The sequence below is a fragment of the Symphalangus syndactylus genome, chromosome 1 (genome assembly GCF_028878055.3).
Source record: "Symphalangus syndactylus isolate Jambi chromosome 1, NHGRI_mSymSyn1-v2.1_pri, whole genome shotgun sequence".
Taxonomy (NCBI): Eukaryota; Metazoa; Chordata; class Mammalia; order Primates; family Hylobatidae; genus Symphalangus; species Symphalangus syndactylus.
Genome location: NC_072423.2, coordinates 37730890 through 37743807, shown reverse-complemented (window position 1 = coordinate 37743807; position 12918 = coordinate 37730890). Strand labels below are relative to the sequence as shown.

At 50.1% G+C, this 12918-nt stretch overlaps 1 protein-coding gene across 7 annotated transcripts in view; it reads left to right on the top strand.

Annotated features, from left to right (window-relative positions):
- CTIF (cap binding complex dependent translation initiation factor) overlaps positions 1–12918 on the top strand; it is a 333504-nt gene that overhangs the window by 212612 nt on the left and 107974 nt on the right. The gene's annotated exons all lie outside the window — the stretch shown is intronic.

Below are 12918 nucleotides of genomic sequence, written 5' to 3'. Positions count from 1 at the left end.
AAAAGTTGCAGGAATGGTACAAAGAATTCTTATATATCCATCACCCAGTTTCCTGTGATGTTAACATTGTATCCTTCTCTCTCTCGTGTATATATTTTTCTGACCCGTCTGAGAGTAAGTTGCCAAAATGATGCCCTTTTACTGCGAAATATTTCACAGTGTGTTTCTTTAAAACAAAGACATTTTTTTCATAACCACAATACAATTCTCAAAATCAGGAAACTGATATAGATACGATACTGTAATTGAGTCTATAGATCTTACTCATATTTCTCCAGCGATCGATCCTAGACCATGGGCTGCATTCATTTGCCATGACTTGTTAGTATCTTTTAACCTGGGGCAGTTCTTTTTTTTTTTTTTTTTTCTTTTGAGATGGAGTCTCACTCTGTCGCCCAGGCTGGAGTGCAGTGGCACAATCTTGGCTCACTGCAAGCTCTGCCTCCCGGGTTCACGCCATTCTCCTTCCTCAGCCTTCCCAGCAGCTGGGACTATAGGCGCACGCCACCACGCCTGGCTAATTTTTTGTATTTTTAGTAGAGATGGGGTTTCACCGTGTTAGCCAGGATGGTCTCCATCTGCCTGCCTCGGCCTCCCAAAGTGCTGGGATTACAGGCGTGAGCCACTGTGCCCGGCCAACCTGGGGCAGTTCTTAAGTCTCTGTATTTCATGACATTGGCCTTTTTTTTAAAGAGTGACGAGTTATTTTTGTAGAAGGTCCCTCAACGTCAGTTTCTCTGGCATTTCTTCATGATTGGACTTGGGTTATAGGCACTCTAGTGATGTGACCTTCCCAGTGCACCATGTCAGGAGGTACGTGCTGTTCTTTAATCCCCTGCCTGGTGATGTTAACTATGATTACCTGGCTAAGGTGGTGACTGCCAAGTTTCTCCACTGTAAAGCTACAAGTTTTCCCTTTGTAATTAAGAAATATCTTTGGGGAGATATTTAGAGGCTATGCCAATGTTCTGTTTTTCTTCAAACTTTCACCCACTGACTTCCATTGATGATTCTTGCTTAAAACAATTATTCTTATGGTGATTGCCAAATGATTTTCTAATTCCATCATTCCTTCTAAATGTACTAGTTGTCTTTTATCATAAGGGAAAGCCTTTCATTGATTTTTAACTCACTGCTCTAAGCCTCAGGACCTCAGCATTTGGGAACTAGGAGAGCAGGTCCTTGTCCCAGAATACACGGGCTGACTCCTAGCTGAGTGGTGTTTAATGTGAAGGTTATCAGCACCCTGCTACAAGTCCCTTGTATTTTGGAAGGTTCTAGACAAAGAAACTATCTGCTGGGAAGCCATGTCCCAAGATGGCTGGGCTGGGGGTTCCACTATGCATGAAGCCTTGAGGAGTCCTCTCTGTGATAACGTCTCACCATGGCCCCATTAGTTCCACCAGCCCTGGCTGAAAAACGTGGCCCAGGGGAGGCCCTACTCCAGCTAACTCCATTTCATATTTCCCCTCCTTCCCAGGATGGAAAAACAGCCCTTCAGGGACAAGCAAACCTGTCAGTAATGAATTCGTGAGTGGAGGAGGCAGTCCCAGAAGGGTGGCTGGGCTGTGAGGCCTAATGGAGTGAGGTGGCTGGCGGCATTGTCCACCAAGAGCCTGGAGGCTCCACAGCCCAGGAAGCCCAACCAGCTCCTCTGTGTCCCATCTGTGGGGCCATCTTTGCTTCACGTAGGGGCCTTTCCCCAAGAAGCTCTGGCATCCCCTCCCAGGGCCAGCCCAAGGCAGAGGGAATGTGGACAAGGTTTAATCATCACCCTGTGGTCAGCACTTTTAGCTCGGGCTGTTACCTGTTTTCCAGCCCCCAGGCACGCCCACGACACCTGCCTGCTCTCAGAGGTGCCCCAGGCTCCACACTTTCCCTCTTGAAAAGTGTCTCTCTTGTGCTGCACTCCTCTGGGATGCTTATGTTTGGGACACCAGGGTCACAGCTTGCTGGCCTGATGAAGTACTCCATGCATACTGATTGAAGTGAGAACGTGTCGGGAGGGTCTTGATGGGTGGGGAAGATCAGGCGCAGGGACAACCAGATGCAGCACTGTGATGGTGGCACCACCTCTCTAGCTCTTGCCTGGTAGACAGGAGGTCCAGGCTGGCCAGGAGGAGTCAGGAATTAGGTAAGAGGGAGCATTGTCACCAAAGATTTCAGGTCAGAGCATGGCAAGATGATAGTCACGGCCACATAGCAGGATGGACAGAGGAGAGAGGCCTCAGTGTGGCATGGTCTCTTTATCCAGAAACAGAGACTTTGAAGGTCTGGGTCAAAAATGCCAAGTCCAGCCCCCCTGACCCCTGACCCAGGGTGGAGCTGAGTTCCCCTGCAGTCTTAGGGGGATCCTCCCATCCACACTACTTCTCTGTCTCCATCCCACCCCCAACCACTGCTGGTGTCTCTACTCTTCTCCTTTTTAGGGGTATTCCTCTCAGTTATGTGGGTCCTTCCGTTACCTCACCTCCTCCAGGAAGCCCTCCCTAACCTCACCCCAAGAACTCACCTACCCCATGCTGTGGTAGATGGTTCTTTGAGTAGACATAGCAATTTTGCCGCTAGATTTTAAGATCCCCAAGGGCAGAAACCATATGTTATGTTGCTTTGTGGCTACCTGAGCCCCGACACATAACAAATACACCAGAGTTTGATCAGATTTTAGGATTGCAAAGGAAGACTCCAAAGCTGGTATGTGGCTCTACCCAGATCTCAGGGGAGAGGCCAGCCTGAGAAGCAATATTCTTCATTCGTTAGCTCAAATGTGGTTTTCAATGAATCAAGAATAAACTATGATGGATGAGGAAGCTACCATCGGCCAGCTTGCCAACTGGCGCTGAGCCTCCAGCGCCCCATCTCCTACCCCAGCAAGCTCCCCAGTGGGTTCCTGGCTAAGAAACTTGGGAAACCCCAGTAGGCAGGCTTGCATGGAGGGCCTCTAGCCAGAAGTAGAGAAGTACGCTGGGCAGGGGAAGGACCTGCACTGGAGCCAACAGGGTGGCGGCCCACCCACAGCTCAGACCACTGAGGCATGTTCATTGTCCTAGGGAAGCTCCTGACACCTCGGAGTCCTGGGGTCACTACTCAGTTTCATGCCCAGGCCTTGAAGTGAAACACTTCATTCAGAAAGTTTAGGAGAAGAGAAATTGGCTTGTTCAAGAGGATTTTGCGACCAGGGGCTGCGGCTCACGCTTGTAATCCCGGCGCTCTGAGAGGCCAAGGTAGAAGGATCGTTTCAGCCCAGGAGTTCAAGACCAGCATGGGCAACATAGCAAAACTCTTGTCTCTACAAAAATTAAGAAAAAAAAATTAGCCAGTCATGATGTCACGAGCCTGTAGTCCTAGCTACTTGGGAGGCTGAGGTGGGAGGATTTCTTGAGCCCTGGAGGTCAAGGTTGCATGAACTGTGATCATGACACTGCACTCCAGCCTGGGTAACAGAGCAAAACCCAAAACCCTGACTCTAAGAAATAATAATAATAATAATTTAACAAAAAAGGAGGTTTTTGTCATCAGCTGCAAGTCACCCCCATCGACAGCCGAAGTAATGGAGAAAGCAGCCCTTTCCACCAGTTCCAAGATGGACTTTGACGAATTAAAATGCCCAATCCTTTGCATTTTCTCAGTTATTCCTACTAGATTATTTTAAATAGCAGTGAGGAAGTTTTTCTAGAAGAGCGCAGATGGGTCAGTCTCTTGGAGTGAAGACCACAGGCGTGAGATAGGGGTTCAGGCCCTGGTCCTGGATGGGCTTGCTGCTCAACCTCTCCCAAGGGGGAAAGGCTCCCCTAGGGTTGCTGTGAGGATCAAGGGGGAGCATGTGTGTCCCCAGCAGGTGGGGGCCACTCAGTGTTTGTTAAATCTGAGTACCATGGTGACTTGGGATGAAGGGAGGGAGGGAAGGAGGGAGGGATAATGATGGTGCTAAATTGAGTATCACTATACCTTTACTCCACCTTCACTCCGGCCCTGAGAGTGGAAGGAAAGCCAGAAGCCCAGAGGTGTGGGACAGTGTGGGACAATGGAGGCAGGCCCATTCCCTGGGAAGGCACCTCCCGGAGATCAGCGCACCCCATCCTCACAGCTACCATGTGCATAGCTGTTGTGAGGTCCATTTGATTGATAAGATAACAGAGGTGCAGAGAAGTTAAGTGACTTGTCCAAGACCACCCAGCTAGACCAAGGCAAAACCAGCATATGAACCCAAGGGTGTCCAGCTTTCAAGTTTTCACCACATCAGGCTGTCTGTCCAGATGAGAACTCCTTAGAGGGCTGCTGAGGTCCAGGAGGGCTTCCTGGATGAGGTGCTGGTTGCAGAATGGGCAATAGCTAACTAGTGAGGTATAGGGCACTGCAGTTTCTAACTGTTGGTCAGTGATCAGACACCTCCCATGACAGGAAGCTCACCATGTCCCCAGACAGACCCCTCTGTTGCAGGGCAGCCCTCTCCATCAGAAAGTTACTTTGTTAAGTGAGCCCAGGCTGCATCTCTGAGCCTTCCCTCCACTGGCCCCTTCTCCCCAGCCCTATTTTATTAGACAGGCTCCATGATTGGTCGCACCTGGGATTTTAAATAACTTTTAGGTGACTTTCTCTCCATGTGCCTTCCTCTTGGTCCTAGCTTTTCTAGTTTAAGGGCTGTTCCACCACACCAAGGTGGTAAGATTAAAGCAGGCAAGGAAAGGGTGACTTCCGGGAGAGCAACTTCCAGGTCAATCAACTTGTGGGGTGAGTGAGACAGCAGAGGGCCAGCTAAGGCCCATCAGCCAGGGTGCCGAGGCCAGCTGTGGTGGATTCGAATGGCCAGGCTTTGGGCTGGGGATAAAGGAAGTCACTGAAGGTGGACCTCAAGCTGCAAGGACCCTGTCACAGTATTTCCCTCAGGATGATGGTAGTGAATGTTGGGTGATGAAGAGTTTCATGGTGGGAAACTACGCCCAAAGCTCAGCCCTTAGAGCCCAAAACCAGAACAGAAGCCAGACATCCTGGGATCGCTTCCTTGACCTAACATTTGAAACAGCCCCTGTCTTCCCATCTGTACTGTGGATGCACAGTGTGATCCTTCCCTCTGCATAGCCGGAGGACTCATGCTCTATTGCTTGGAAAACCCCCGGCATAATAATATTACAAACAAACACTAATATAGCATTTATATCGAGTCCTTTAAAACTCACAAGAACCCTATGAGATGGGTTTTCTATTTGTTCCCATTTTATAGGGGAAGAAGCTAAGGCGCAGAGCAGTTAAGGCACTTGCCCAAAGTTGCACAACTAAAAGTGCAGTGTCAGGATTTGAACTCTGGGGATCTGGCTCCAAAGTCCACACTTCAAACTACCACGAACTACTGTGAAGCTCGGGGGATGCCCAGAGCCACCAGCAGGCTGTAGTGAGGGTCCACGGGCCAGACCTGGGAGACTGCAGGGCTTGGCAGGCTGAGCGGAAGGGCGAGGGCCTTCCCCTGGAAACACTCCACCAGGTTCACGCGGAGCCTGGCGACTCCCCAGGGCAGCCGCGTGCTCTTCCCATGACATCACACTGCCTCAGAACTTTTGAGGCTGAGGATTCTTGGAATGCCGGATTCACCCTGGAACAAAAATAATACATCGTATTTATAACGTGCTTTTGTTCCCCACAGGCTTTCCCGGGCTTCATTTCATTGTAGCCTCAGACTAGCCTTGTGATCCAGGCAGGAGTCCTGTAGGTGGGAGGCCACCCTAAGAACCTGAGTCAGGGTTGGTCTCCCCATTCTGCAGGTGGGAATACTGAGCCACGGGGAGTTGAGTGGTTGGTCAAAGCTGCCCAGCAAACTGGTTCTGGGCAATGTGGGCCAAGAGCCCTGGATTTCCAGTGGGGTTGAGAGGAGGCCTCAGAAATGGGTCCGCGGTTGAGTGAAGCTCAGAACCCCTTAGAGTATCCCCAAGAAAGCCTTTTTCCCTTGGCCTTCTGTGCAGCCTCAAGATGGAGGAAGGTGGCAGGAGTCTGCGCGCTTTCCTCCCTTCCCCACGAGGCAGCAATGAAGCCAGAGGGGCCACCCGAAAAACAACCCCCGAGCCCTGCCCCACAGGCCCCAGCCACAGGAACCAGCAGACTGTAGTGGGAAAGGGCTGTTCCCAGCACAGATGGAAACCAAGGGCTGCAGCGGCTTCTGTGGTTTTCCCCAGACGCAGTGGAGCCAAGGCTGGCTGGCCGGATCTCCAACCCTCCCATCCAGAGCCCTCCCAGGCTCTCCCCTCACCAGCCCTGGCCTCCCCATTCCCAGCGGGCCCTGGCTCAGCCCTCCGCCTTTGCTTCTGCACCACACGCTGCCATGGGACAGCCCACAGCTCCCTCCTTGCTGACTTTGGCTGAGGACTGTGGTCCTCTGAATTTGGGTTTAGTGTCTCAGCCATGGTGTGCAAGCTGCCCTACACTCTCAGAACACTCAGTGTGCTGGCTGAGGGTACACATTCGGGGGCTAAACTACCTAAGTTCAAACCCAGGCTCTGCTTGGTGCAAGCTGTGTGTCCTTGGGCAAGTTTCTTACCCTTTCTGTGTCTTGAAGACCTCTCTGTAAAATGGAGTGAACAATAGTGCCTCTCTTGGGGTTAAACGAAAGCCATGCCTGGCTCACTGTAACTGCTTCCTACATGTTAGCTATGAACCATTCTTCTGCATCCCTGTGATGTGAGTTTGAGTCTTGTGGCCTCAGGACCACCCTGATAATGTGTGAACTGCCCTAGTCCAGAGCCTGCACTTGGTTTATGCTCCAATGTGGCTGTCTTGACTTTCTCAATAGCTTTTGAACCAGGGGCCCACATTTTCATCTTGCACCAGGTTCCACTCATTATGTGGCCAGTCCTGCCTCCAGGCCAGAGTAGAACATAGGCCTGTGGCGCTCTCCACTTCCTTTCCTTCATGATTCTTGTCCTGGGATGAAGCTAGAGACCTGTTTCTGTAACTAATAGATTCACATCTGTCTCTCCAAATGGACCCTCAGCTTCATGAAGGCAGCAGCCCTGTGCGCTGGAGTCATTGCTACCTCCCCTCTCCAGACCACAAGGAAGATAGAGAGAAGGTTCTGCTTCATCTGAAGGAAGTGGATGCTTTGGGAGCAGTTCAGAGGCATGCACAAGACACTGGTGGCAGAGACGTGGGTGTGATGTAGGGCATTCCAGACTGTAATCATATCAGGAGTCTGGAGGGCTCGGGTGGGACCCTGGGAGCTGAGGAAGGCTCCTGCTCAGGTCTGGACCTTAAGACCTGGATAGGATTAGGGGAGTGCTGAAGGACTCCGTAGGGACAGCTGAACGGCTTTGTCACACACACACCCTGCCTCCATCCCAACTTCTCTCAGAGGGCTGCAGGAGCTTTGTGGCCTTGGGCAAACCCACTGACATCTCTGATTAACCTCTGGGCAGAACAGAGTCTCAGCATGTGTTTAATTAATGAAACAATAATGAACGAGCCTTTCTCTGCATCATTTATTGTTCATTCATTCATTTATTCTACAGTTGGTGAGAAAAGTCTTTGCCTGTAGGGTACAGAGGTACCAATCAGACCTTTCATCTATTCCAGAGCATCGTATGGCGAGGTAAACGTCTGATTTCTAAAGCTTTTAGTCCATGCAGTGAGCTACCACACTTCTTACATGAACTTTTGCTTAGGCTGGCAAAGACCTCAATCTTGAATTGTTTTCTACCCAACTCTGAGCAAGAGAGCCACAAAATCTGCTGGAGTGGGAGAGTCTGCAGCTTGGCTGGCCGCCCACGGTGGCAGGAGTGTTTCTGATGCATGCTGGCCCTCTCCTCTCAGAGTGGAGGGAGTGCTCAGGAAGTAGCTGGTCCAGTGCTGCTGTTGCCAACATCATGATAATGATGGCCCTGGCAATTACAGGGCCCGTGAGTTGCCTAAGCTTTGTAGCGATGCCCCCAGTTCTCCAAAGAGCACTGAGATCTCCAATAAGTAATTGTTAAATCCAGTCATTTGGCATGTTACAGCAGAAACACAGATCTGAGTTCCAGTGAGGGCTTTGCCACTAACTAGCTGGGCAACCCTAGAAGAACAAAGCAAGCTCTCTGGACCTTGGTTTTCTCATCCATCATGCTGAAACTCATGCAATCCTCACAACTGCCCCTCAGGTGGGGACCGGCACAGCTGGAAACAGAGACACAGAGAGGTGAGATCACCCAGCCCACGCAACTATGAGTGGCACAGTGCCAGGCTCTGTGCAGGCTGCCATCCCCCAGACAGACCTGGCAAGGAGTGTCCTGCAGGGACACCCATCATCCAATTCAGCCCTGCGCACACCATGGGTGCTCCGTTAGTACAGGTCACTGTGATCCTTGTCTCTGAGTGTTCATCAGCCAATACCATGATGTCCCTTGGTTGACTCCCTCATGAGGGAAGAAAACCTCCCCTCCCTTATACTTTTCCTGTTTAAGCTTCCCCATCATTCTGCAAACTGGTGTGGGTGTGTGTGGCAACTTTTGTTCCTGGGTCCTATATGCCATCGCTCAGCTGAGCAGCCCCCGAGCTGCAGAGAAATTGCCGGTGCCTGTGCCTCTGAGCCTCACCACAACCCTTGCGTTGTCCCAGGTGACTGGGCCAGGGCAGGCAGAGCTCACTCAGGGCATGTGTAGGTGGGCAGGAGTGGAGGTGCCTACGCTGGTAATAAGCAGTCATCACTTTTCCTGAAGGCAAGAAATATGAGCCCATGCATAGTTTTAAAACCACTTGCCCTAGGAATTTTGCTTTCAGAAATTTTTAAGCAGACCTACAAATTATGTGGTAAAGTGTCCGACATGGAGAGAACCATAATAAGTCAGTGGCACTCAGAATATCTAGTTGGGAATGATTATGAAATAAAAAACGAACAGAGGGACATTTGTCTCCATTTGGACTGCTGTTAAAACCATTTTTTTAAAAAACAAAATTTGAAGTTATTCTCCCTACACCCACCTCCCAAAATGCAGCTGTGGTGTTCCGAGAACATTTTTGTTTTTTTGTATAAAAGAGTGGAATCTGCCGGGCGCGGTGGCTCACGCTTGTAATCCCAGCACTTTGGGAGGCCGAGGCGGGCGGATCATGAGGTCAGGAGATCGAGACCACGGTGAAACCCCGTCTCTACTAAAAATACAAAAAATTAGCCGGGCGTGGTGGCGGGCGCCTGTAGTCCCAGCTACTCGGAGAGGCTGAGGCAGGAGAATGGCGTGAACCCGGGAGGCGGAGCTTGCAGTGAGCCGAGATCGCGCCACTGCACTCCAGCCTGGGTGAGAGAGCGAGACTCCGTCTCAAAAAAAAAAAAAAAAAAAAAAAAGAGTGGAATCTTAGAGTAAAACAAGACATCTGATTTCAGAACCCAACGAAGAAAGAATAAACTAAATGAATGATGGAAAAAGCATAAACTGACAATTTCCATTCTCCAAAAAAAAAAAGCATTATTTTCCTAACAGCAGGTGTTGCCCATAGCACAAATGGAATATTAATCTTATCTCCTGGGCCATTCATCCTCACCCGAAGAAGACTTCCCCAGAAATAAAGAGGCAGAGAGGTGGGTTTTTGCCCTTCTTGCTTGCAGGGCTGCAAAACTGGGTGTCCAGTATGTTTCCCAACCCAGGATCTACATGTCCATGTGTCTGAGACCAAGTGCAGTCTCCTTGCTGGGTTGCTGGGAGCAAAATCGGCTCATCCCTGGCCCAGCCAAACCCCAAACCCACAGGTTTCGTGGGGAGCAGCCAGCTGGCCCCTGAATGAAGGTATCGACGAAACCCAGCGCCAGCAAATACAGAAGAGAGGGGAGCTGGTTTTGGCTGGCCCAGCCAACGACCGCTGACAGATATTTGTGAATGGCCAGAGCAGGGAAGCCTGGGTGTCCATTGTTGGGGAACGAGGCCCAACCCCAAGTCTGTTCCAGTGCCCTTAGCGGCCCTCTTGGCTCCTTCTCAGGCAAAGAACTTGGACCTCATGCAGTTATCACCACTGAGGTCTCAGTGGCCATTCAGCCCTTTCTCTCCATTACTACAGGTCACTGCAGTCCTTTTCCCTGAGTGTTCATCAGCCAAGGAGGCTGTATGTAAAAGCAAATGGGAGACAGATGGGAGGTGGCTGCAAGGTGCTGTGAGTAGTTGACAGGCTTAGCCCACTCCTGGAGTCCCTGGCAGACCCTCTGCTGTAGGAGTGCACCTCACGGAGCCTCAGTTGTCTTATCTGTCGAATGGGAAGAAAGGTTTTTGGCCTGTCTGCACACAGAGGCCAGCCCCAGCAATCACATGCCCTGAGAACTAAGCAAAGCCTTGTGCAAGAAGAAGGAAAAGGGAGGACAGAGGGCCAGTCTCAGTGCCTCTTCCTCCAGTGGCATCTGGGTTCTTCCCTGCCCTCCCAGGGCTCACCCAGCTGATTCCATCTGCCGTTTAGCTCCATATCGAGATCTCCTTCTTTTGAACCTGTTAGTCTTGCCTACCCAATTAGGAGGGAACACTTGAGGTGGACTCCGTGGTTTCCCTCCTACCTACGGATGGCTTTCCACATGTGCAAAGGAGCCGCCACCCAGCAAGGGTGAGTCTGAGAACTCCCACTAATGCCAAGTGGCCTGGGGCATTCTTGTCCATTGCTATATTGTCAGGGCTGGCTGGCGCCAAGCTCTTTCGAACCAGGAAGACATGGAATTCCAGGTCCCTCCAGATTTCCAGGAATGAACAGCAGAAGCCCTGCAGGAGCCAGCTGATTTCTTTATGGAGCCCCTGACCACCAGCCATGTAGCAATTACTTCCTTCCCCCTCCAGGTAGACAGAAGTTGTTTTCTTTTCTGGGGGTGGAGGAGTGCACTGGGTAGACAGAGGGAAATCCCTGATATGGCAAGTGGGAAACCAGGCAGTTTCAAGACGGATGTTAGGAAGGGCTTGGTCAACCATCCTTTGGGGACATTTCTTGGGCCATCGCTGCAGGCGCCACAAAAATTCTAAATAAGGATGACAAAAGTTGTGAGAATCAATTATTATCTGCCAGGGAATTTCCAAGGTTCCTCTCTGGGCTTAAAAATAACTCACATTGAAAGAACAAAGAGAATGAAGGAGCAATTAGTTGAAAGTAACTGAGAAGTTAAAGGAGGGAGAATTCACAAAAAGTCACAGGCACGAGGCACCCTGGAGAGTGGTCTGTGGGCCACAGCTTCTTCTGGGCTTTCCAATGGGGGTTGCCTCACACTCTGCAGAATGAGGGCTGCAGCCCTCCCCGCTGACTCAGGCATTCGGGGCTGGGCTGGGCTAGGTAATCGGAAGGCCAGTTGGTGGTAGAATCGTTGGTAGGAACCTGACTCAAGGGCCCCACTTTTCTCATGGGGCCCAACTCTTCTCCAGGTGCTGGTGCTGATAGCTCCTACCCTGCCATGGGGAGTGAAACTGAGTATTTCAGCAATGCCAGTGAGGAGGGGGGTGTGTTTGGGAATGGAGGGGCTGCCTCTCCCACCCAAGTGTCAAGGCAATAGTGCTCTTGCCCAGGAATGTATATCAGAACCCAACAAGATTGAACTTGGACACCAAGGATGAAAAATGTCACGCAGGCCTCCTGAGAAGGGCCCAGGGTACGCCTAGTCAGCAGGATTCAGTTCAGGGTACCAGATTTTTACAGATATTTTAATAATGACTCTTAAATTATTGAAATAAATACAGACAACCCCAAACCTTGGACACTGTATATAAAAAGAAACCTAAGAAGACTCCAAAAGGTAGAAAGAAGACGGACAGGCCAGGGACCTTGGGAACTGAAGAATGACACACTGCTGAGTTCCTGGGGTATTCTTCTTGGCTCAGATATCCCAGACTTGGAGCTAAAGAAACTGGAGGCCCAGAAACACTATGAGGCCTGAGCAGATAAATGGAGCCCCAACAAAAGCCCACTCTTTCTAGCCAGAGGACCAGGGAAGGGACAGCCTAGCAAGACAGAAAACTCAAGACAGTAGCTACTTTCCTCCAGCCAAACACCCCTGCAGGAACTGTAGCCCCACCCCCACCCACCGCTCCAGCAGAGGCCCAATGAAGGGCCTAGATTGTGACAAGGTACCCAGCACCCCAACAGGGTGGTGTCAAAGGGACTGTCATCCCCATTGGGGATAATGAGCTACTAAGCTTTTCAATGGCAGCTTTTCAGTGAAAAAAAAAATTTTTATTAATTTTAGTGGGAAAAAAATAATGCATTTAACCCCAACCCAGGATACCCTCAATTTTTCACAAATAAAAATGTAGCAAGTAAATATTAAAACTGAATTTATATAAGTAATAGGCAATAAGTTGTAAGTAAATAAATATAATTTGTTCATAACAGGCAATGCAATGAAGGTCTGTGGTACTCAATATAGGTCACGGAGGAGGTGCAGAGCTTATTCTTTAGAAGCTAACATTATCTTTCTGCAAAATCTTTCCACTATTTTACAACCTTTGAGGAATTCATGCTTATCTTGTGCTCCAACTGCACTTCCAGTAAAGTTGTGGCATGGAAAACCCCCTGAGGGTAAGATGGAGTTTGAACATAGTAATGCTTTGAGTGGCAGGAAGCAGCCTTTCAGCCAGCCAGAAGGGTCATGAGAATGTCCTCACCACCCCTTCACTTGCCTTTCGGCCACAACTCAAAAGTTTGGGGTTTGTTCCTGCTGCACAACTCATACCTGTTCTCTGTGCTTAGAAAGTGTTGTCAGATGAGCCTGTCTTGACCTACACCCATCATGTTAAATATTCCTTCTGTATCTGTTTGCTAGGTTGCTATAACAGAGTACCACTAACTGGGCTACATAAACAAGAGGCATTTTATTTTCTGACACTTCTAGAGTCTGGAAGTCCAAGATGAAGGTGTCGGTGGGGTTGGTTTCTTCTGAGGCTTCTCTCCTTGGTTTGCAGATGGTCGCCTTCTTGCTGTGTCTCCATGTGGTCTTTCTTCTGGGCATGC